Source organism: Oncorhynchus gorbuscha, unplaced genomic scaffold, assembly GCF_021184085.1.
Source record: "Oncorhynchus gorbuscha isolate QuinsamMale2020 ecotype Even-year unplaced genomic scaffold, OgorEven_v1.0 Un_scaffold_981, whole genome shotgun sequence".
Taxonomy (NCBI): Eukaryota; Metazoa; Chordata; class Actinopteri; order Salmoniformes; family Salmonidae; genus Oncorhynchus; species Oncorhynchus gorbuscha.
In genome coordinates, this window is record NW_025745904.1 from 114,878 (window position 1) to 138,792 (window position 23,915).

Consider the following 23,915-nt stretch of genomic DNA (forward strand, 5'->3'; position numbering starts at 1 on the left):
GATTGGACAGTAAGGAAGGTGGAAGAGGGGATTGGACAGTAAGGAAGGTGGAAGAGGGGATTGGACAGTAAGGAAGGTGGAAGAGGGGATTGGACAGTAATGAAGGTGGAAGAGGGGATTGGACAGTAAGGAAGGTGGAAGAGGGGATTGGACAGTAAGGAAGGTGGAAGAGGGGATTGGACAGTAAGGAAGGTGGAAGAGGGATTGGACAGTAAATGAAGGTGGAAGAGGGGATTGGACAGTAAGGAAGGTGGAAGAGGGGATTGGACAGTAAGGAAGGTGGAAGAGGGGATTGGACAGTAAGGAAGGTGGAAGAGGGATTGGACAGTAAGGAAGGTGGAAGAGGGATTGGACAGTAATGAAGGTGGAAGAGGGGATTGGACAGTAAGGAAGGTGGAAGAGGGGATTGGACAGTAAGGAAGGTGGAAGAGGGGATTGGACAGTAAGGAAGGTGGAAGAGGGGATTGGACAGTAATGAAGGTGGAAGAGGGGATTGGACAGTAAGGAAGGTGGAAGAGGGGATTGGACAGTAAGGAAGGTGGAAGAGGGGACTGGACAGTAAGGAAGGTGGAAGAGGGATTGGACAGTAAGGAAGGTGGAAGAGGGGATTGGACAGTAATGAAGGTGGAAGAGGGGATTGGACAGTAAGGAAGGTGGAAGAGGGGATTGGACAGTAATGAAGGTGGAAGAGGGGATTGGACAGTAAGGAAGGTGGAAGAGGGGATTGGACAGTAAGGAAGGTGGAAGAGGGGATTGGACAGTAAGGAAGGTGGAAGAGGGGATTGGACAGTAATGAAGGTGGAAGAGGGGATTGGACAGTAAGGAAGGTGGAAGAGGGGATTGGACAATAAGGAAGGTGGAAGAGGGGATTGGACAGTAAGGAAGGTGGAAGAGGGGATTGGACAGTAAGGAAGGTGGAAGAGGGGATTGGACAGTAATGAAGGTGGAAGAGGGGATTGGACAGTAAGGAAGGTGGAAGAGGGGATTGGACAGTAAGGAAGGTGGAAGAGGGGATTGGACAGTAATGAAGGTGGAAGAGGGGATTGGACAGTAAGGAAGGTGGAAGAGGGGATTGGACAGTAAGGAAGGTGGAAGAGGGGATTGGACAGTAAGGAAGGTGGAAGAGGGGATTGGACAGTAAGGAAGGTGGAAGAGGGGATTGGACAGTAATGAAGGTGGAAGAGGGGATTGGACAGTAAGGAAGGTGGAAGAGGGGATTGGACAGTAAGGAAGGTGGAAGAGGGGATTGGACAGTAAGGAAGGTGGAAGAGGGGATTGGACAGTAAGGAAGGTGGAAGAGGGGATTGGACAGTAAGGAAGGTGGAAGACGGGATTGGACAGTAAGGAAGGTGGAAGACGGGATTGGACAGTAAGGAAGGTGGAAGAGGGGATTGGACAGTAAGGAAGGTGGAAGAGGGGATTGGACAGTAAGGAAGGTGGAAGAGGGGATTGAAACAGCCTGTCTGTTGTGTTGATGAAATGTGTTTGGTATTGTCATTCCCAGGGTATCGCTGGAGAGGGAGGGGCTGCTGGTCTCACAGGGCCAAGGGTAAGCCATCTTCATAGCTGATTTATCTATTCATTTGATGCCCATTTGAATACAACCCTCAATAAGGGAAAGTAACTCTGCCCCTCTGCAGAGAAAATGCATCTTCCAACTGAAATCATGTGACATATTGATATTTTTTCAATACAGAAACACAATTACCTAATACATAATGGAAACCTATCGTGTGGCAAAATGCGGTTTTGTTTGAGTTCAGTCCTAATCTTCAGTAAAATAAGGTTTGTAACTAGGGCACTGTGTTTTTGTGAATCCTGTCACATGACCTGGTCTTTATGTAAAGCTTTTTCATCAAACTGTCCCTTTTTTTAATGTCAGATGGTCCATCACCATCCTCAGACAATGCTTTCATTTTTGGTCTATTTATATAAAGATTCAAATCCAAGTCATCTGATACGATAACATCAATAACATACAGTGCTGTAAAGAAGTTGTTTGTAGCTGACCAGTGGGGTGATTGTGATTGTATCGTAGGGTGAGCGGGGCATCCCAGGAGAGAGAGGTGATGTGGGAACTAACGGACTACCGGGGCCCAAAGGTATTTCAGGAGGGCCAGGACCAGAGGGACCAAAGGTAAGTACTATAGCACATCACTTTCAAATATTGATTGATTTATTTGTGTCTTTATTCATTCAGTCATTTAACCAGGTTGTCAAATGATATCTCTTCCACGATGGATCCATGTTATTTCCCACAAACATGGTATGAGAGTTGTCTCTGTGTGTGTTCTTCCCCCAGGGGGGGTCTGGAACTAAAGGAACTGTTGGGGACATAGGAGCTGCAGGCCTGCAGGGGATGCCCGGGGAGAGGGGTATCCCTGGTTCTCCTGGTCCTAAAGGAGATGTGGTAAGTATCTGTGTTGGAGGGGAAAATATTACTTGGTTAAGTACACAAAGTACCTCCAGAGTCCAAGACACTAGAAGGAACTACAAGTTGTCACCCTTCAGAGTGGTGTATTCCATGTTTATAACTGGGTGGGTTCATTCTGCAGTCCTGTTCTGCTGACCCCTCTTCTCTCCTTAGGGTTCAGTTGGTGAGAAAGGAACCGAGGGTACTGCTGGAAACGACGGGCCCGGGGTGAGTGTTACCTTACACATACATGTCTACACATACCTTTCTGAGTCACCTAAATGGATTACATCAAGGGTTTAAGCAAAATAACATCTTAAAATGTCACCCATAACTAAATTCTGTTAGGTTCAAGTTGAATGATATGTCAAAATGTAGTGACGTCATCATAACCAGCTTTAGGCCCTGGGTTGAGTGGAGTCACCTTTTGATGCACCTTCTAGTTTCATTGGTTTCACAACCATAGTAAGTTGTTCACAGCAAGTTGTCCAATATTTGAAATCCTGTTTGTTTTTCATTTGAAGGGACTTCCTGGTCCAGTTGGACCAACAGGAGGCATTGGGCTCAATGGTGATAAGGTAAAGCACTCACTCACTCACTCACTCACTCACTCACTCACTCACTCACTCACTCACTCACTCACTCACTCACTCACTCACTCACTCACTCACTCAAATGTATCCGTGCTTTTACACCTGCATTGCTTGCTGTTTGGGGTTTTAGGCTGGGTTTCTGTACAGCACTTTGAGATATCAGCTGATGTACGAAGGGCTATATAAATACATTTGATTTGATGAAGGCCTCTTTACATCATCAGTTGTCACATAGTGCTTTAATAACAGTAACCCTGCCTAGACCCTAAAGGAGCATCCAGCATACAGTCACCAACAGCACTTAGACAGACAGACTAGATGAACATACACTGTAGCAGAGAACACCTCACCATATTAAGGCCTCAGTGCCTACCACAGATACCCAGACAATGTATTATATGTGTTTGTTTTAGGGAGAGTCCGGCCCTAAAGGGCCCCCTGGACGTCGAGGAGCGAGAGCAGTGGCCGTAAGTACTGCGATTCATTTTGTTAAATTATTGACACACGTGAAATACTGTAAGTTATATTGTGTACAATTGTCCCATAGTAAAAAAAGACAATTGCAATATACTGTTAATAGTTCTCCTATACCTCTGTACTGACCTCTGACCCAACATCTGTTATAGGGAGCTTCTGGGGAGCCTGGTCCAACCGGTGCAGTAGGATTCCCTGGGTCTCCTGTGAGTGGCTTTCAAACAATGTGGGGATCTGTCACGCCCAATAGTGTCAGCTATGACAGGCGCCTTCCCTGTTGCCTTGTGTCCCTTGATGTTCTGTTAATTAGTCAACCTTGGCTTGCTATTGTTACAGGTGTTGTCTGAACAGATTGCGCTGCAAACATCCTCCTGTATAATGTTGAATAAAAATTTCAGTAATGGTCAAAGTTAGTAACCATTTCCATATAACCACATAGTAACTATACCCATGGTGAGACTTGGAAGTCGTTTTGCATGGCGATGAATCTGCCCAGTAATCATGGTCATTGTGTCCAACTCGTCGCAGGGTCCCGATGGGCAACCCGGGGTCAAAGGTGAACCAGGAGAGAGGGGTCAGAAGGGTGAGGCTGGAGCACAGGGACTCCAGGGAACAGCTGGTAAACTTGGTTCCCAGGGTCCTGATGGTGTGACTGGACTAAAGGGGGCCAGAGGAACACAAGGGGCTGCGGTGAGTGAGGTGTACTGAGGGTGACGTATAAAGGCTGAGGCATTCATAGAAACACTTTACTGTAGAAATAGACCTGATCATGGCTACTCAGCACAGAGTAGGAATGCTTTTCCAGGGAATTCACTGAATATGTAGTACAGTATGTTGATATTTTCTAATAAGAATTTAATCTCATTTTCAGGGTGGGTCTGGTTTCCCAGGATTCCCTGGGGGAGTTGGTCCAGCAGGCTCCGTTGTGAGTTAATCCTACTATCAACCAATCAAATCACTTTATACCTATGAAATCACCAATAAATTATTTCATAAACAATAGAACACAGAGCAATATAGTGAAATATGTTATTCCATTACTCACTTTGTCTTTCCACTCTTCCAGGGTGAGGTAGGGGTGCCTGGAGACATTGGTACCCCAGGGAAGGCAGGTACTCCGGGACTTAGAGGCGAGAATGGAGGCCCTGGGCGTGTAGGAGAGAGGGGGGCCCCGGGCCCAGCAGGTGCCCCAGGAGACAAGGGAGAGCCTGGAGAGGATGGACCAGGGGTAAATATGAGAGAGTTACAGAAGTAAAAAATGTAGCTGTATCGTTCAGAGTGGTTTACAGAGCGAGACTTCTCTGCCACCCTCCATTACTCTATACTTCTTTTGCTAGACTAGGAAATATCTGAAGTTACCATTGGCCAATGGGATGGTCTTTGTTTCTGACAGGGCCCTGATGGGCCGGCGGGACCACCAGGTATCTCAGGACAGCGAGGTGTTGTGGGCATACCTGGAGTCAGAGGAGAGAGCGGGATGTTTGGGCCCCCCGGTACTGCTGTATGTATGGAACTCAAGTTCACATTCACCATTCATTTCTATAGCCTTGAGAGTAGTATCATTATACACTGAACAGAGTCCCAATCCAAGACTCAGTCAGATATACCGGACGCTCATACACTTTCCATTTGTGTCCTGACCAGTGATGTCACACTTATTTTCCCAGGGTGCACCCGGAAAATCAGGTGCCCCCGGAACTCGGGGAGGCAAGGGTGCTGTCGGTGCAGTCGGGTTACCAGGGACAACCGGACCAAGAGGGGACCTTGGTCTTACGGTATGTGTTTCCACTTAATTGACCCATGACTGTTCTGTCTGTGGGTTCATTGAACACATATCCATTAAAAACCAACTGTGGATTAAAACATACTCACATACACACCTTTCATTCATGTGGGAATTATAATAGTTCCCCTGAAAAGCAGGTCTTTACTGTAACAGAAGGATACTGTAATATACAGCACAGGTAAACTTAATGCAGCAATCTGTCTTTACAGGGGAATGCTGGGTCTGATGGGGTACCTGGCAAGGATGGACTTATAGGAGCCAGGGTAAGACACAACTACAGATGGACAAGAAACTTTATGGAAATGTATGATCAAACCATTTCACCAGAAAATGTGTCTGTCTGTCGTTCTGTTTCTGTCTGTCTGTCTGTCTGTCTGTCTGTCTGTCTGTCTGTCTGTCTGTCTGTCTGTCTGTCTGTCTGTCTGTCTGTCTGTCTGTCTGTCTGTCTGTCTGTCTGTCTGTCTGTCTGTCTGTCTGTCTGTCTGTCTGTCTGTCTGTCTGTCTGTCTGTCTGTCTGTCTGTCTGTCTGTCTGTCTGTCTGTCTGTCTGTCTGTCTGTCTGTCTGTCTGTCTGTCTGTCTGTCTGTCTGTCTGTCTGTCTGTCTGTCTGTCTGTCTGTCTGTCTGTCTGTCTGTCTGTCTGTCTGTCTGTCTGTCTGTCTGTCTGTCTGTCTGTCTGTCTGTCTGTCTGTCTGTCTGTCTGTCTGTCTGTCTGTCTGTCTGTCTGTCTGTCTGTCTGTCTGTAGGGAGATAGAGGGAATCCTGGTGCTGAGGGTCTTGCTGGAACTCCTGGGCTTCATGGCTCTGTTGGTCCAGTCGGCACCTCTGGAGTCCCTGGGAAGAGAGGAGACAATGTGAGTAATCTGGACTTTGCCACACCAACGTTCAGAGCCTTCTAGCCTTGAGACATGACTGTAGACCCTTATGGCGTTAGAGGTCATAGGAGTCTACAGTGTTCGAGGTCAAAACCCAGTACGAAAATGTCTGCACTCACTACTGTAACTCACTACTGTAACTCACTACTGTAACTCACTACTGTAACTCACTACTGTAACTCACTCCTGTAACTCACTACTGTAACTCACTACTGTAACTCACTCCTGTAACTCACTACTGTAACTCACTACTGTAACTCACTCCTGTAACTCACTACTGTAACTCACTACTGTAACTCACTACTGTAACTCACTACTACTGTAACTCACTCTTGTCTTCTCTGGATAAGGGAGTCGGCTAAATGACTAAATGTAAAAATGTAACGTTTCAGGGTTAAGAGCTGTCATAATCTGAGTAGATGTGACCAGGTTGGTAGTAAACTCATTTCAGGTTGTTTGATTTGATTTCCCTTGACATTGTTTTTTTGTTTTTCAACACTAGGGTGCTAGAGGGCCTCCAGGACCCCAGGGACAATCAGGGATCCGGGGGAAGCTGGTAAGAACACCTCTCTTACATTTCCTATGAAATAAGTACACTACTAGTGGTAGTAGTATGCCTGTTGATGAAGTAGTGTACACTACTAGTGGTAGTAGAATGCCTGTTGATGAAGTAGAGTACACTACTAGTGGAAGTAGTATGCCTGTTGATGAGGTAGAGTACACTACTAGTGGTAGTAGTATGCCTGTTGATGAAGTAGAGTACACTACTAGTGGTAGTAGTATGCCTGTTGATGAAGTAGAGTACACTACTAGTGGTAGTAGTATGCCTGTTGATGAGGTAGAGTACACTACTAGTGGTAGTATTATGCCTGTTGATGAAGTAGAGTACACTACTAGTGGTAGTAGTATGCCTGTTGATGAAGTAGAGTACACTACTAGTGGAAGTAGTATGCCTGTTGATGAGGTAGAGCACACTACTAGTGGAAGTAGTATGCCTGTTGATGAGGTAGAGCACACTACTAGTGGAAGTAGTATGCCTGTTGATGAGGTAGAGTACACTACTAGTGGAAGTAGTATGCCTGTTGATGAAGTAGTGTACACTACTAGTGGTAGTAGTATGCCTGTTGATGAAGTAGGGTACACTACTAGTGGTAGTAGTATGCCTGTTGATGAAGTAGAGTACACTACTAGAGGTAGTAGTATGCCTGTTGATGAAGTAGAGTACACTACTAGTGGTAGTAGTATGCCTGTTGATGAGGTAGAGTACACTACTAGTGGTAGTAGTATGCCTGTTGATGAAGTAGAGTACACTACTAGTGGTAGTAGTATGCCTGTTGATGAAGTAGAGTACACTACTAGTGGTAGTAGTATGCCTGTTGATGAGGTAGAGTACACTACTAGTGGTAGTAGTATGCCTGTTGATGAAGTAGAGTACACTACTAGTGGTAGTAGTATGCCTGTTGATGAAGTAGAGTACACTACTAGTGGTAGTAGTATGCCTGTTGATGAGGTAGAGTACACTACTAGTGGTAGTAGTATGCCTGTTGATGAGGTAGAGTACACTACTAGTGGTAGTAGTATGCCTGTTGATGAGGTAGAGTACACTACTAGTGGTAGTAGTATGCCTGTTGATGAAGTAGAGTACACTACTAGGGGTAGTAGTATGCCTGTTGATGAAGTAGAGTACACTACTAGTGGAAGTAGTATGCCTGTTGATGACTAGTAGTAGTATGCCTGTTGTACACTACTAGTGGTAGTAGTATGCCTGTTGATGACGTAGAGTACACTACTAGTGGTAGTAGTATGCCTGTTGATGAAGTAGAGTACACTACTAGGGGTAGTAGTATGCCTGTTGATGAAGTAGAGTACACTACTAGTGGAAGTAGTATGCCTGTTGATGACGTAGAGTACACTACTAGTGGTAGTAGTATGCCTGTTGATGAAGTAGAGTACACTACTAGTGGTAGTAGTATGTCTGTTGATGAAGTAGAGTACACTACTAGTGGTAGTAGTATGCCTGTTGATGAAGTAGAGTACACTACTAGTGGTAGTAGTATGCCTGTTGATGAAGTAGAGTACACTACTAGTGGTAGTAGTATGCCTGTTGATGAAGTAGAGTACACTACTAGTGGTAGTAGTATGCCTGTTGATGAGGTAGAGTACACTACTAGTGGTAGTAGTATGCCTGTTGATGAAGTAGAGTACACTACTATTGGTAGTAGTATACCTGTTGATGAAGTAGAGTACACTACTAGTGGAAGTAGTATGCCTGTTGATGACGTAGAGTACACTACTAGTGGTAGTAGTATGCCTGTTGATGAAGTAGAGTACACTACTAGTGGTAGTAGTATGCCTGTTGATGAGGTAGAGTACACTACTAGTGGTAGTAGTATGCCTGTTGTTGATGAAGTAGAGTACACTACTAGTGGTAGTAGTATGCCTGTTGATGAGGTAGAGTACACTACTAGTGGTGGTAGTATGCCTGTTGATGAAGTAGAGTACACTACTAGTGGTAGTAGTATGCCTGTTGATGAAGTAGAGTACACTACTAGTGGTAGTAGTATGCCTGTTGATGAAGTAGAGTACACTACTAGTGGAAGTAGTATGCCTGTTGATGAGGTAGAGTACACTACTAGTGGTAGTATTATGCCTGTTGATGAAGTAGAGTACACTACTAGTGGTAGTATTATGCCTGTTGATGAAGTAGAGTACACTACTAGGGGTAGTAGTATGCCTGTTGATGAAGTAGAGTACACTACTAGTGGTAGTAGTATGCCTGTTGATGAAGTAGAGTACACTACTAGTGGTAGTAGTATGCCTGTTGATGTAGAGTACACTACTAGTGGTAGTAGTATGCCTGTTGATGAGGTAGAGTACACTACTAGTGGTAGTAGTATGCCTGTTGATGAAGTAGAGTACACTACTAGGGGTAGTAGTATGCCTGTTGATGAAGTAGAGTACACTACTAGTGGAAGTAGTATGCCTGTTGATGACGTAGAGTACACTACTAGTGGTAGTAGTATGCCTGTTGATGAAGTAGTGTACACTACTAGTGGTAGTAGTATGCCTGTTGATGAAGTAGAGTACACTACTAGTGGTAGTAGTATGCCTGTTGATGAGGTAGAGTACACTACTAGTGGTAGTAGTATGCCTGTTGATGAAGTAGTGTACACTACTAGTGGTAGTAGTATGCCTGTTGATGAAGTAGAGTACACTACTAGTGGTAGTAGTATGCCTGTTGATGAAGTAGAGTACACTACTAGTGGTAGTAGTATGCCTGTTGATGAGGTAGAGTACACTACTAGTGGTAGTAGTATGCCTGTTGATGAAGTAGAGTACACTACTAGGGGTAGTAGTATGCCTGTTGATGAAGTAGAGTACACTACTAGTGGAAGTAGTATGACTGTTGATGACGTAGAGTACACTACTAGTGGTAGTAGTATGCCTGTTGATGAAGTAGTGTACACTACTAGTGGAAGTAGTATGCCTGTTGATGAAGTAGAGTACACTACTAGTGGTAGTAGTATGCCTGTTGATGAGGTAGAGTACACTACTACTATGCCTGTTGGTACACTACTAGTAGTATGCCTGTTGATGAAGTAGTGTACACTACTAGTGGTAGTAGTATGCCTGTTGATGAAGTAGTGTACACTACTAGTGGTAGTAGTATGCCTGTTGATGAAGTAGAGTACACTACTAGTGGTAGTAGTATGCCTGTTGATTAGTACATACTGTATAAACTAGTGATATGCAAAATCTGTTTACTTTTTTCCCGAACCAATATTGGTATCATATCGGTTTGAATGAATAGCATCGAAACAGTTGAATAACATTGCACTTTGTGCGGTTCAGACAGCTGCTTGCTGATTGCCCGTGGTTCTAACCTACCCAACCAGTTCGAATACAATGGGAAGCCTGTTCCAAGTTTTGTTGCATGCAGTGAAAAGTCTGTCTTGCAAACTCAACAGTGCAATAATCAATAACAATGTATTACTAGGGGAAAAAACACACACTGGAAATAAGAATAACAAATATGATATACACAATAAAGTAAGTAAGCTATCTCTACTGTATACAGGAAATATTTAAAAAGTCAGTGAGTGTGAGTGTGTGTTGGAGTGACAGTGAGTGTGAGTGTGTGTTGGAGTGACAGTGAGTGTGAGTGTGTGTTGGAGTGACAGTGAGTGTGTGTTGGAGTGACAGTGAGTGTGAGTGTGTGTTGGAGTGACAGTGAGTGTGAGTGTGTGTTGGAGTGACAGTGAGTGTGTGTTGGAGTGACAGTGAGTGTGAGTGTGTGTTGGAGTGACAGTGAGTGTGTGTTGGAGTGACAGTGAGTGTGAGTGTGTGTTGGAGTGACAGTGAGTGTGAGTGTGTGTTGGAGTGACAGTGAGTGTGAGTGTGTGTTGGAGTGACAGTGAGTGTGAGTGTGTGTTGGAGTGACAGTGAGTGTGAGTGTGTGTTGGAGTGACAGTGAGTGTGTGTTGGAGTGACAGTGAGTGTGTGTTGGAGTGACAGTGAGTGTGAGTGTGTGTTGGAGTGACAGTGAGTGTGAGTGTGTGTTGGAGTGACAGTGAGTGTGAGTGTGTGTTGGAGTGACAGTGAGTGTGAGTGTGTGTTGGAGTGACAGTGAGTGTGTGTTGGAGTGACAGTGAGTGTGTGTTGGAGTGACAGTGAGTGTGAGTGTGTGTTGGAGTGACAGTGAGTGTGTGTTGGAGTGACAGTGAGTGTGAGTGTGTGTTGGAGTGACAGTGAGTGTGAGTGTGTGTTGGAGTGACGGTGAGTGTGAGTGTGTGTTGGAGTGACAGTGAGTGTGAGTGTGTGTTGGAGTGACAGTGAGTGTGAGTGTGTGTTGGAGTGACAGTGAGTGTGAGTGTGTGTTGGAGTGACAGTGAGTGTGAGTGTGTGTTGGAATGAGTGTGAGTGTGTGTTGGAGTGACAGTGAGTGTGAGTGTGTGTTGGAGTGACAGTGAGTGTGAGTGTGTGTTGGAGTGACAGTGAGTGTGAGTGTGTGTTGGAGTGACAGTGAGTGTGAGTGTGTGTTGGAGTGACAGTGAGTGTGAGTGTGTGTTGGAGTGACGGTGAGTGTGAGTGTGTGTTGGAGTGACAGTGAGTGTGAGTGTGTGTTGGAGTGACAGTGAGTGTGAGTGTGTGTTGGAGTGACAGTGAGTGTGAGTGTGTGTTGGAGTGACAGTGAGTGTGAGTGTGTGTTGGAGTGACAGTGAGTGTGAGTGTGTGTTGGAGTGACAGTGAGTGTGAGTGTGTGTTGGAGTGACAGTGAGTGTGAGTGTGTGTTGGAGTGACAGTGAGTGTGAGTGTGTGTTGGAGTGACAGTGAGTGTGAGTGTGTGTTGGAGTGACAGTGAGTGTGAGTGTGTGTTGGAGTGACAGTGAGTGTGAGTGTGTGTTGGAGTGACAGTGAGTGTGAGTGTGTGTTGGAGTGACAGTGAGTGTGAGTGTGTGTTGGAGTGACAGTGAGTGTGAGTGTGTGTTGGAGTGACAGTGAGTGTGAGTGTGTGTTGGAGTGACGGTGAGTGTGAGTGTGTGTTGGAGTGACAGTGAGTGTGAGTGTGTGTTGGAGTGACGGTGAGTGTGAGTGTGTGTTGGAGTGACAGTGAGTGTGAGTGTGTGTTGGAGTGACAGTGAGTGTGAGTGTGTGTTGGAGTGACAGTGAGTGTGTGTTGGAGTGACAGTGAGTGTGTGTTGGAGTGACAGTGAGTGTGAGTGTGTGTTGGAGTGACAGTGAGTGTGTGTTGGAGTGACAGTGAGTGTGTGTTGGAGTGACAGTGAGTGTGAGTGTGTGTTGGAGTGAGTGTGAGTGTGTGTTGGAGTGACAGTGAGTGTGAGTGTGTGTTGGAGTGACAGTGAGTGTGAGTGTGTGTTGGAGTGACAGTGAGTGTGTGTTGGAGTGACAGTGAGTGTGTGTTGGAGTGACAGTGAGTGTGAGTGTGTGTTGGAGTGAGTGTGAGTGTGTGTTGGAGTGACAGTGAGTGTGAGTGTGTGTTGGAGTGACAGTGAGTGTGAGTGTGTGTTGGAGTGACAGTGAGTGTGAGTGTGTGTTGGAGTGACAGTGAGTGTGAGTGTGTGTTGGAGTGACAGTGAGTGTGAGTGTGTGTTGGAGTGACAGTGAGTGTGAGTGTGTGTTGGAGTGACAGTGAGTGTGAGTGTGTGTTGGAGTGACAGTGAGTGTGAGTGTGTGTTGGAGTGACAGTGAGTGTGAGTGTGTGTTGGAGTGACAGTGAGTGTGAGTGTGTGTTGGAGTGACAGTGAGTGTGAGTGTGTGTTGGAGTGACAGTGAGTGTGAGTGTGTTGGAGTGACAGTGAGTGTGAGTGTGTGTTGGAGTGACAGTGAGTGTGAGTGTGTGTTGGAGTGACAGTGAGTGTGAGTGTGTGTTGGAGTGACAGTGAGTGTGAGTGTGTGTTGGAGTGACAGTGAGTGTGAGTGTGTGTTGGAGTGACAGTGAGTGTGAGGTGTGTTGGAGTGACAGTGAGTGTGAGTGTGTGTTGGAGTGACAGTGAGTGTGAGTGTGTGTTGGAGTGACAGTGAGTGTGAGTGTGTGTTGGAGTGACAGTGAGTGAGTGTGTGTTGGAGTGACAGTGAGTGTGTGTTGGAGTGACAGTGAGTGTGAGTGTGTGTTGGAGTGACAGTGAGTGTGAGTGTGTGTTGGAGTGACAGTGAGTGTGAGTGTGTGTTGGAGTGACAGTGAGTGTGAGTGTGTGTTGGAGTGACAGTGAGTGTGAGTGTGTGTTGGAGTGACAGTGAGTGTGAGTGTGTGTTGGAGTGACAGTGAGTGTGAGTGTGTGTTGGAGTGACAGTGAGTGTGAGTGTGTGTTGGAGTGACAGTGAGTGTGAGTGTGTGTTGGAGTGACAGTGAGTGTGAGTGTGTGTTGGAGTGACAGTGAGTGTGAGTGTGTGTTGGAGTGACAGTGAGTGTGAGTGTGTGTTGGAGTGACAGTGAGTGTGAGTGTGTGTTGGAGTGACAGTGAGTGTGAGTGTGTGTTGGAGTGACAGTGAGTGTGAGTGTGTGTTTGGAGTGAGTGTGTGTTGGAGTGAGTGTGAGTGTGTGTTGGAGTGACAGTGAGTGTGAGTGTGTGTTGGAGTGACAGTGAGTGTGAGTGTGTGTTGGAGTGACAGTGAGTGTGAGTGTGTGTTGGAGTGACAGTGAGTGTGAGTGTGGTGAGTGTGAGTGTGTGTTGGAGTGACAGTGAGTGTGAGTGTGTGTTGGAGTGACAGTGAGTGTGTGTTGTGACAGTGAGTGTGTGTTGGAGTGACAGTGAGTGTGAGTGTGTGTTGGAGTGAGTGTGAGTGAGTGTGAGTGTGTGTTGGAGTGACAGTGAGTGTGAGTGTTGGAGTGACAGTGAGTGTGTGTTGGAGTGACAGTGAGTGTGAGTGTGTGTTGGAGTGACAGTGAGTGTGTGTTGGAGTGACAGTGAGTGTGTGTTGGAGTGACAGTGAGTGTGAGTGTGTGTTGGAGTGACAGTGAGTGTGAGTGTGTGTTGGAGTGACAGTGAGTGTGAGTGTGTGTTGGAGTGACAGTGAGTGTGAGTGTGTGTTGGAGTGACAGTGAGTGTGTGTTGGAGTGACAGTGAGTGTGTGTTGGAGTGACAGTGAGTGTGAGTGTGTGTTGGAGTGACAGTGAGTGTGAGTGTGTGTTGGAGTGACAGTGAGTGTGAGTGTGTGTTGGGAGTGACAGTGAGTGTGAGTGTGTGTTGGAGTGACAGTGAGTGTGTGTTGGAGTGACAGTGAGTGTGAGTGTGTGTTGGAGTGACAGTGAGTGTGAGTGTGTGTTGGAGTGAGTGTGAGTGTGTGTTGGAGTGACAGTGAGTGTGAGTGTGTGTTGGAGTGACAGTGAGTGTGAGTGTGTGTTGGAGTGACAGTGAGTGTGAGTGTGTGTTGGAGTGACAGTGAGTGTGAGTGTGTGTTGGAGTGACAGTGAGTGTGTGTTGGAGTGACAGTGAGTGTGAGTGTGTGTTGGAGTGACAGTGAGTGTGAGTGTGTGTTGGAGTGACAGTGAGTGTGAGTGTGTGTTGGAGTGACAGTGAGTGTGTGTTGTTGGAGTGACAGTGAGTGTGAGTGTGTGTTGGAGTGACAGTGAGTGACAGTGAGTGTGAGTGTGTGTTGGAGTGACAGTGAGTGTGAGTGTGTGTTGGAGTGACAGTGAGTGTGAGTGTTGGAGTGACAGTGAGTGTGAGTGTGTGTTGGAGTGACAGTGAGTGTGAGTGTGTGTTGGAGTGACAGTGAGTGTGAGTGTGTGTTGGAGTGACAGTGAGTGTGAGTGTGTGTTGGAGTGACAGTGAGTGTGTGTGTTGGAGTGACAGTGAGTGTGAGTGTGTGTTGGTTGGTGACAGTGAGTGTGAGTGTGTGTTGGAGTGACAGTGAGTGTGAGTGTGTGTTGGAGTGACAGTGAGTGTGAGTGTGTGTGTGTTGGAGTGTGTGTGAGTGTGAGTGTGTGTTGGAGTGACAGTGAGTGTGAGTGTGTGTTGGAGTGACAGTGAGTGTGAGTGTGTGTTGGAGTGACAGTGAGTGTGAGTGTGTGTTGGAGTGACAGTGAGTGTGAGTGTGTGTTGGAGTGACAGTGAGTGTGAGTGTGTGTTGGAGTGACAGTGAGTGTGAGTGTGTGTTGGAGTGACAGTGAGTGTGAGTGTGTGTTGGAGTGACAGTGAGTGTGAGTGTGTGTTGGAGTGACAGTGAGTGTGAGTGTGTGTTGGAGTGACAGTGAGTGTGAGTGTGTGTTGGAGTGACGGTGAGTGTGAGTGTGTGTTGGAGTGACGGTGAGTGTGAGTGTGTGTTGGAGTGACGGTGAGTGTGAGTGTGTGTTGGAGTGACAGTGAGTGTGAGTGTGTGTTGGAGTGACGGTGAGTGTGAGTGTGTGTTGGAGTGACAGTGAGTGTGAGTGTGTGTTGGAGTGACAGTGAGTGTGAGTGTGTGTTGGAGTGACAGTGAGTGTGAGTGTGTGTTGGAGTGACAGTGAGTGTGAGTGTGTGTTGGAGTGACAGTGAGTGTGTGTTGGAGTGACAGTGAGTGTGTGTTGGAGTGACAGTGAGTGTGAGTGTGTGTTGGAGTGACAGTGAGTGTGTGTTGGAGTGACAGTGAGTGTGTGTTGGAGTGACAGTGAGTGTGAGTGTGTGTTGGAGTGAGTGTGAGTGTGTGTTGGAGTGACAGTGAGTGTGAGTGTGTGTTGGAGTGACAGTGAGTGTGAGTGTGTGTTGGAGTGACAGTGAGTGTGTGTTGGAGTGACAGTGAGTGTGTGTTGGAGTGACAGTGAGTGTGAGTGTGTGTTGGAGTGAGTGTGAGTGTGTGTTGGAGTGACAGTGAGTGTGAGTGTGTGTTGGAGTGACAGTGAGTGTGAGTGTGTGTTGGAGTGACAGTGAGTGTGTGTTGGAGTGACAGTGAGTGTGTGTTGGAGTGACAGTGAGTGTGAGTGTGTGTTGGAGTGAGTGTGAGTGTGTGTTGGAGTGACAGTGAGTGTGTGTTGGAGTGACAGTGAGTGTGAGTGTGTGTTGGAGTGACAGTGAGTGTGAGTGTGTGTTGGAGTGACAGTGAGTGTGAGTGTGTGTTGGAGTGACAGTGAGTGTGTGTTGGAGTGACAGTGAGTGTGTGTTGGAGTGACAGTGAGTGTGAGTGTGTGTTGGAGTGAGTGTGAGTGTGTGTTGGAGTGACAGTGAGTGTGTGTTGGAGTGACAGTGAGTGTGAGTGTGTGTTGGAGTGACAGTGAGTGTGAGTGTGTGTTGGAGTGACAGTGAGTGTGAGTGTGTGTTGGAGTGAGCGTGAGTGTGTGTTGGAGTGACAGTGAGTGTGAGTGTGTGTTGGTGTGACAGTGAGTGTGAGTGTGTGTTGGAGTGACAGTGAGTGTGAGTGTGTGTTGGAGTGAGTGTGAGTGTGTGTTGGAGTGACAGTGAGTGTGTGTTGGAGTGACAGTGAGTGTGAGTGTGTGTTGGAGTGACAGTGAGTGTGAGTGTGTGTTGGAGTGAGTGTGAGTGTGTGTTGGAGTGACAGTGAGTGTGAGTGTGTGTTGGAGTGACGGTGAGTGTGAGTGTGTGTTGGAGTGACAGTGAGTGTGAGTGTGTGTTGGAGTGACAGTGAGTGTGAGTGTGTGTTGGAGTGACAGTGAGTGTGAGTGTGTGTTGGAGTGACAGTGAAAGTGAGTGTGAGTGTGTGTTGGAGTGACAGTGAGTGTGAGTGTGTGTTGGAGTGACAGTGAGTGTGAGTGTGTGTTGGAGTGACAGTGAGTGTGAGTGTGTGTTGGAGTGACAGTGAGTGTGAGTGTGTGTTGGAGTGAGTGTGAGTGTGTGTTGGAGTGACAGTGAGTGTGTGTTGGAGTGACAGTGAGTGTGAGTGTGTGTTGGAGTGACAGTGAGTGTGAGTGTGTGTTGGAGTGAGTGTGAGTGTGTGTTGGAGTGACAGTGAGTGTGAGTGTGTGTTGGAGTGACGGTGAGTGTGAGTGTGTGTTGGAGTGACAGTGAGTGTGAGTGTGTGTTGGAGTGACAGTGAGTGTGAGTGTGTGTTGGAGTGACAGTGAGTGTGAGTGTGTGTTGGAGTGACAGTGAAAGTGAGTGTGAGTGTGTGTTGGAGTGACAGTGAGTGTGAGTGTGTGTTGGAGTGACAGTGAGTGTGAGTGTGTGTTGGAGTGACAGTGAGTGTGAGTGTGTGTTGGAGTGACAGTGAGTGTGAGTGTGTGTTGGAGTGACAGTGAGTGTGAGTGTGTCAGACAGTGGAAAGATTGAAATAAAAGGTCAATAAAGATACAGAGTTAACTCAGATTGTCTGTGTAGCTATTTTGTTAGCTATTTATCAGTCGTATTGTTTGGGGATAGAAGCTGTTCAAGAGCCTGTTGGTTTCAGACTTGATGCACCAGTGTCTCTTGCCGTGCGGCAGCAGAGAAGTCGTAGTAGTAGCCATAGTAGTAGCCATAGTCTATGGCTTGGGGGGTTGGAGTCATTGACGACTTGATCGCCCATCAACAGGCAGTGAAGTATACTAAAGAGCCTGTGAGAGGGTTCTGTGCCTACAGAACCGCTATCACGATATGCCTTGCTCATATCGATATCAATATCAAACGATATCGAAATCATATTGAATTCTCAATATTGGTGTCCAGCATTAACATGAACCTATGCTACTGACACAGGAACCTGTATCTATTGACAGACCAGTAAACTCATGTTGTATTAGTCTCAATGAGTGTTGATCTGGATAAATCTGCTCACAGTAATTTACAGCAAATGTTCATGTCGTTTTTTTATTTTTTATCCTAGGGGCCTCAAGGGCCACAGGGAGACAGGGGAGCCAAAGGAGACCAAGGAGAGAGAGGGCAGAAAGGCCACAGAGGCTTCACTGGATTGCAAGGCTTACCTGGGACAACTGTGAGTAAAAACTGCCCAAGCACCATTAAAAGGCATAATCTGTCATTTAATTTATGGAAAATCTTATTAACTTGGCAAAATCAATGAAATGCTTTTATTATTAATTATGTCAGCCAATAACAGGTTAATCAATGGCCTTCTGTTTGTAGGGACAATCTGGGGATGTTGGAGCTCGAGGAATTGTAGGACCTACTGGACACAGAGTAAGTACACTGAATAAGCTGTCAATGCCTCAGTATAATGGTCCATTTGTGTGTGTTTGTTTCCCTTTATAAATCCTATTGTGTTTCTCATCAGGGGCCCCCTGGTGTGGTTGGCCCCGCAGGAGGTGATGGACAAATCGGGCTGACCGGGCCCATGGGATCTCCTGGATCAAGAGGAACCAGTGGAGACATCGGACCTCAGGTGAGACGTTAGAGACTAGTGGTTCTGTTGTCATTATGCTGGTTGGATGCGCTATGACTTTCAAATGGATGTCAGAACAAACCAGGCTTTGGGTGTTGATAAATTGTTTGCTTGTTAGAAAGCAAATAAGTCATACCTGTGACAATTCAGTGTTTCTAAAGCAAATAAGTACCTGTGACACATTCAGTGTTTCTAAAGCAAATAAGTCATACCTGTGACATTCAGTGTTTCTAAAGCAAATAAGTCATTCTACATTCAGTGTTTCTAATGCAAATAAGTCATACCTGTGACACATTCAGTGTTTCTAATGCAAATAAGTCATACCTGTGACACATTCAGTGTTTCTAAAGCAAAGAAAGTCAACAAGCAGACATGGCATATCAAAGGACAGTAAGATACCTGTTTCTTGACTTCACTCCTCTTTCCCAGGGGCCTCCTGGGGATGCTGGTCCCCCTGGTCCCCCAGGGACGCCTGGCCCTCCCACTGCTGGGGCTGATATGTTCGGCTTCAGCAGCTCCTTTGACTACGACTACGGCGAGGACCAGGATGGACCACCTCCACCCCCAGAGTTTAACGGGGATGAATCAGCCCCCCCTCAACCTCCTCCAGAGTCCAACTGGGACGACTCTGGCCCCCATCCCCCTCCAGAGTTCAACGACGATGAGGCGCGTCCCAATAATGCCTCCACCATCCTCGGGGCAGACCAGAGCGTCCAGATCACGCTGAAGAGCCTCAGTGGAAACCTGCAGAACATGAAGTGTCCCGATGGCAGCCAGGCCAACCCCGCCAAAACCTGCCAGGACATCAAGCAGTGCCACCCCTTAAAAAGACAGGTAGGTCCACTTTTCACCACAGATTGTCTTCTTCTCTTGTTTTTAACTGCTTTTTGTCTTGCCTATTCTTTACTTAAGCTTTTGATTTGCTGCGACGTAGTTAGGGTGTTATAGATGAATTAATGGATGGATATACTCGTTAGGTGATATTAACTTTATTGACAAGTGGAGTCCGTGTGTCTAATGGATGATGAGGTAGCTGATATGTATCTACTGTATGATCTGATACTTGGTCTTTCCATATCCAGGAGACTACTGGCTGGACCCCAACCAGGGCAGTACCAAGGATGTTATCAAGGTGTTCTGCAACATGGAGACTGGTGAGACCTGCATCTCAGCCCACCCCATCTCAGCCAGCATCCCTCGCAAAACATGGTGGACCAAATCCACTCCCACTGCCAGCAAACCTGTCTGGTTTGGAGCAAATATGAATGGAGGAACTAAAGTGAGTATATAAAATATACCCGATGTCTATTCAATGAACGCAAGTAGTATATAGAGGATAACTTTACACTGTGGATACCTCTAAAGCGGCCAACTGCTTCTATGAATAAACCAGCTACCATACTGTAGATTAAATTCACCAAGCACAATACTGCTTTAAAAACATACATCCTCTGCTGCCTTGATTATATAGCAATGGAAGACTTCTTTCTGTCAGAAAAATAGCTGGAGATGTTTGTGAAAAACTGTTACACTTCCAGGTGTATTTCTCTAACATTGATGTAAAAACTGAAATGCTAATTATTGTACAATAGTGTCCCTGTGAAATACTTTTTTTCAATAAACTTCTGATTCCAGTTTAGCTACGGCAACAAGGAGGAGCTGCCCAACGCCGTAACCATTCAGATTAGGCTGATCCGCCTGCTTTCTAAGGAGGGCGTCCAGAATGTCACCTACCACTGCAAGAACAGCGTGGCCGTGAATGACGGAGCCACAGGCAACCTGAAGAAGGCTCTGATCCTCAAGGGCTCCAACGGACAGGAGGTCAAGGTTCAGGGCAACTCCCGCCTCAGATACACTGTCCTGGAGGATGGCTGCTCCGTAAGTCACCTAACTACCTACCTACAGTACCTACCTACCTATACCTGCAGTACAGTATGCCTACCTACCTATACCTGCCTGCCCGCCTACCTACCTATACCTACTTCTACCTACAGTATACCTACCTACCTAACCTATCTACCTACCTACCTACCTACCTACCTACCTACCCTACCTACCTACCTACCTACCTACCTATACTACCGGTCAAAAGTTTTAGAACAGCTACTCATTCAAGGGTTTTCTTTATTTTTTTACGAGTATCTACATTGCAGAATAATAGTGAAGACATCAAAACTATGAAATAACACACATGGAATCATGTTGTAACCAAAAAAGTGTTAAATAGCCACCCTTTGCCTTGATGACAGCGTTGCACACTCTTGGCATTCTCTCAACCAGCATCACGAGAGAGTCACCTGGAATGCATTTCAATTAATAGGTGTGTCATGTTAAAAGATAATTTGTGGAATTTCTTTCCTTCTTAATGAGTTTGAGCCAATCAGTTGTGTTGTGACAAGGTAGGGTTGACTCTCATGAGGATCGACACAGGAAAGGAAGACCCAGAGTTAGGGGGGTAGACAGAAGATAGCCCTGTTTGGTAAAAGACCAAGTCCATATTATGGCAAGAACAGCTCAAATAAGCAAAGAGAAATGACAGTTCATCATTACTTTAAGACATGAATTTCAGACAATACGGAACATTTTAAGAACTTCAAATGTTTTTTTAAGTGCGTCGTAAAAACTATCAAGCGCTATGATGAAACTGGCTCTCATGAGGATCTCCACAGGAATGGAAGACCCAGAGTTACTTCTGCTGCAGAGGATAAGTTCATTAGAGTTACCAACCACAGAAATTGAAGCCCAAATACATGCTTCATAGAGTTCAAGTAACAGACACATCTCAACATCAACTGTTCAGAGGAGACTGTGTGAATCAGGCCTTCATGGTCAAATTACTGCAAAGAAACCCCTACTAAAAACACCAGTAATAAGAAAAGACTTGCTTGGTCCAAGAAACATAAGCAATGGACATTAGACCGGTGGAAACTTGTCCTTTGGTTGGGAGTGCAAATTTGAGATTTTTGGTTCCAACAGCTGTATCATTGTGAGATGCAGGTGAACAGATCTCCACATATGTTTTTACCTTTATTTAACTAGGCAAGTCAGTTAAGAACAAATTCTTATTTTCAATGACCTAGGAACAGTGGGTTAACTGCCTGTTCAGGCATATATGTATCTTGTCAGCTCGGGGATTTGAACTGGCAACCTTCCGGTTAATAGTCCAACGCTCTAACAACTAGGCTGCCCTGCCGCCCAATGTATTTCCCACCGTAAAGCATGGAGGAGGAGGTGTTATGGTGTGGGGGTGCTTTTCTGGTGACACTGTCTGTGATTTATTTAGAATATAAGTCACACCTAACCAGCATGGCTACCACAGCATTCTACAGTGATACGCCATCGCATCTGGTTTGGGCTTAGTGGGACTATCATTTGTTTTTCAACAGGGCTATGACCCAACACACCTCCAGGCTGTGTAAGGGCAATTTTACCAAGAAGAATTTTACCAAGCATTAGGAGTACCCAACTCGCTAACTATCATCACGTCCTAATCGCTAATGGCCTGGTACTCAGGGCTCTATTGTCCCTCCATCAGATCCTAATGGTCTGGTACTCAGGGCTCTATTGTCTCTCCATCAGGTTCTAATGGTCTGGTACTCAGGGCTCTATTGTCCCTCCATCAGATCCTAATGGTCTGGTACTCAGGGTTCTATTGTCTCTCCATCAGGTCCTAATGGTCTGGTACTCAGGGCTCTATTGTCCCTGCATAATGTCCTAATGGTCTGGTACTCAGGGCTCTAATGTCCCTCCATAAGGTCGTAATGGTCTGGTACACAGGGCTCTATTGTCCCTCCATCAGGTCCTAATGGTCTGGTACTCAGGGCTCTAATGTCCCTCCATAAGGTCCTAATGGTCTGGTACTCAGGGCTCTATTGTCCCTCCATCAGGTCCTAATTGGTCTCGTACTCAGGGCTCTATTGTCCATCCATCAGGTCCTAATTGTCTGGTACTCAGGGCTCTATTGTCCATCCATCAGTTCCTAATTGTCTGGTACTCAGGGCTCTATTGTCCCTCCAACCACTCTGACATTAATGCAAATGCAATCGAAAATCACATTAAAAAAAATATTAAAACAGTATGTGTTTTTAAAACTCACCACTCGGTGATTGAAAAAATGTCATGATCGCCACAGCCCTACTACCCATCTATACCTACCTGCCTGCCTACCTACCTACCCGCCCACCCGCCCGCCCCCACCCAACCATCCACCTACATGCGTTGTTGAATGTTTGAATCAGGTGTGTCAAAGTTGGTCTGGGAAGTGGGAACAAAAGCCCACCCACCCTGTCTTTTAGTATTTAGTATTGTACAATGAACTAGTGCTAAAGTAGCAGCTACTCTTCCTGGGGTCCAAACATCATATAATACAGAACATTAAGAGACATCACAAGGACAGAACTACATACATTTACAATAAGTATACAAGCTTTCATACATGTATGCCTTCATCATCATCTGATTATGTGGTTCTGTCCTATTGTTTACTTGTTTATGTTGTATAGGACAATGAGTTGAATTCAGAGGTATAGCTACAGTATGTCTTCTTCTCCTGTGTCTGCAGAAATCGAATGGAGACTGGGGCAAGACTGTGATTGAGTACAGAACTCAGACGCCAGCCAGACTACCTATCGTAGACTTGGCCCCCATGGACATAGGCAAGGAGGATCAGGAGTTTGGCCTGGACATCGGCCCTGTGTGTTTCTCCTAAACCCAACACACATGGGACGGATGGATGGATTTATTTAACCTTATGAGGAGTGATTTTTTTTAGAACGCCATCCTCAATCCTGTTCCAAGAGGCAATCTGGATTTCAGACAACAAAACAGCACTCACTTTTAAGTTACATCCTTAAAGAATCAATGGCTATATATCACTCATTTAAATGATTGCCCCTCGAAGAATTAGGTTTCAGTTCGATAACTAATAATGAACAACAACCCCTTGTGATGTCATCCATTAGAATCGGTAGGAATGTTGTTGTCCATTCTCCTCCAAAGGGTTAAACATTCCCAAGACTCTTGGACTACCTGCTGAAGCAATCAGCTTTGTACATAAAGGCAGGGCGGAGAAACTACAGTGCTACTAAAATATTTATTGCTTCTTTCCAAGAAACAACTAAAGTTGTTAGTGCAATGGTGCTGGTAGTAATTACTGTTGAGGAATGCAGGTGAATTGTATTAAGAAGATTGTATCATAATGGTGTTTCAGGGCCTGAAGGTTTCAGCTTGTTGAAAACATGACAATTCATGGAGCTTAAGTGTCAGTGTTGTACGACGTTCCATCATACATTTCTTTACCAGTTTCTCAGTGAATGCCACTAAATAGATATACTGGCACTTGATGTAGAGACAAAACAACAACAATTGTATTCATTTTTCTAATGTAAATGCAACATAAGAATGTCAACACGTTTATTATGCCTGTTTATTACTGATATTATGATATTTTCTTCTGTCGACTGATGGTGTTACACCCAATAAAATGAATCTCGTGCCCTTTTCAGTCAATCTGGTTTAAGGTTCAGGTCAAGATGAATAAAACAAATATCTTCCCATTTAATAAGTGTTTGAATTACACAGGGGCACAACTTTGAGTTTAGAAGTGGGGGGGGACATAATATTTATATTTCTTTAGCAATTTCAGAAGGTGGGGACATGTCCCCCCCATCCCCAGTGAAAGTTGCACCCCTGGAATTACAAATTGGGGAGATTTCACCAATTAGAAAAGAGAGACATAATCCCAGAAGGAAAAATTAACAAGAGCACACAAACTATTTATGTTCGATTTCTTTATTAAAATACTGTCAAATGTGTAATTAAAGGAGGATATAATGACAGTTTACATAGAAATCCTAATCCTAGCTTGGAGGGATATAGATGCTCTTCCTTGATTATCATCTATACAGTTGTGCTCTAATATATTGGCACATTGCAAGTTTCAATATTTCTTCAAAACAATAAGTGAAAAACCATTTGATGTGCACATGTATATTTGTTTGATTTATAACTG

The 23,915-nt window shown here is 45.5% G+C and overlaps 1 pseudogene; it reads left to right on the top strand.

Moving 5' to 3' along the window:
• Positions 1 to 1,431: 1,431 nt before the first annotated feature.
• On the top strand, positions 1,432 to 23,413 carry LOC124020906 (annotated as a pseudogene).
• Positions 23,414 to 23,915: the final 502 nt, after the last annotated feature.